The 1,761-nt window shown below is 44.9% G+C and overlaps 1 pseudogene; it reads right to left on the bottom strand.

Moving 5' to 3' along the window:
* Positions 1-804: 804 nt before the first annotated feature.
* Positions 805-1,711, bottom strand: LOC118999189 (COP9 signalosome complex subunit 4-like; annotated as a pseudogene).
* Positions 1,712-1,761: the final 50 nt, after the last annotated feature.

The following is a 1,761-nucleotide window of genomic DNA, read 5'->3' as shown; positions in this document are numbered from 1 at the left end:
GAACATTTTCCATAAATTTACCTCATTGTGAGTGTGGGTGATATTGACTCACTATGGCACACAATCCAATATTGGTCTAGATTAATATTACTCTTTTGTGGGTGAGGATTTTATTTCACAGATGAAGAGAAAAACTTTGGGAAATGAAAAATTGTTTTCACCAATGTTTAGTATCTTTCCCCTCTGACATATCTGCAATGGACTGTCATGTTACAGAGAAAACCAAGTAGTTCCTTTGAGTTGCTTCCTCTTACATGTGCTGATTTGTTTTTTACTCGGTTGACCCTCTGTGAATTCTGTTTGTGGGATGGAGAAAATCCTATTAAAGAGGAATAAGTGGCTTTGTACATGTTTGCCACCTACGTGTTTACTTTATCAATGAAATTTGGACTTGGGGCTCTGTCCACACTCAGTGTTTCTTGATTAATTTTTTTAAACAAAACACTACTTTGGTTTTGCTCACTTCCCCGTTTATTGGAATCACCACACTTGGAGAGGCACAAAGCACTTAAGTTTCACATGATTACAAAGATACCACAAATCCCAAACAATTTTAGCCACAGACATTTCACTTACTCTGTTTAAAGAAAAACCCCTTAATACATCTGAGTTAACCTCATGTACAGAGACCCTGAATCTATGGGAACTTGCATATTTAAATGCTTGTCTATCTCGCTTTAATAATGTCCCTTTGCATGGAATCCAGCAGGAAAGGGAATGAAATATCTGTGCAAATGCCTTGGCGATTGTGACACTAACCTGCACAACATGGAAAAGCTGTGCTGTGCCCAGTTCTGCCAGGACTCACTGGTCCTTCTGGGCTTCCGTGGCTTGTGCTGTCCATTCTGGTGCTGTCCGAGTAATTCTCTCCAAAAGGTAATTTACCTGGAAGTGAGCGACGGGATGTTTGTCCCATATTATCAGGGCTTCTTGGGTTTCAAAATGAACTATGCCACCAACCTGATCAATAAACCCATCTGCACCTCCTTCTGTTATCCCTTGCGATGCTAACATTTCTGCCCCAGCTACAGGGATCTCTAAAGACCCCCAAGCTCTTCAGAGGCCACATTATTTTATAATTTGCTTGCAGACAACACATTGTTTCAATAACAGCTCTGGCCAAGATGCCAGAACCATCCGCCGTGGTTGCTTTTGGTGAGGCATCAGCGCGGCAGCAAACGCGTGAACCCGATTTCCTCTGATGGCCCCACCCAGGGACCTTTTCTCCCAAATCCCATAAGCAGCAGGTGGCTGGCCCCTTTCACCCCGAAAAAGGGTAGCTGGCATTCAAGAACGCTGTTATCCTGCTGATGTGAAGATGTTTCAGTGCCAAGCAGCTTTTAAAGCCTCTAGTCTCCTGCTTTCGTGCCCTGCTGCCTTGTAAGAGAGCTCACTGCCCCTTTGAGCAGCTTCAGTGAGTTTCCTTCTAAAACCAAGGACACGTGCATGGCATACCTGACACGTACCTATAACTGTTCGTTGGTTGATTCATTCTGAAGCCATGAGGCTGGATTTTTGGAAGCCCCTGCCTGGACTGGATCATCGCCCGGCAGACGTAGCCAGACATCTTCAGGGACTTCTCCAGCTCTCAATCCACACTGCACTGTTTTGGTCCCGTTGGCAAAGAAATTCCCACCAGCACTGATGCTGCCTTTCTCCGGGCTTCCTCCTTCTCACATGGGGATGGAAGATGCTCTCTCACGGAAGGGAACTAAACACGCTTTGTGGACATGTGTAAAAGGGAAGGCAGATGGGGAGGAA

The sequence above is a fragment of the Sturnira hondurensis genome, unplaced genomic scaffold (assembly GCF_014824575.4).
Source record: "Sturnira hondurensis isolate 20B ecotype Veracruz unplaced genomic scaffold, ASM1482457v3 Scaffold0014619, whole genome shotgun sequence".
Lineage (NCBI taxonomy): Eukaryota > Metazoa > Chordata > Mammalia > Chiroptera > Phyllostomidae > Sturnira > Sturnira hondurensis.
Note: the sequence above shows the minus strand (reverse complement) of the source record. Positions and strands in the feature narration are given on the sequence as shown.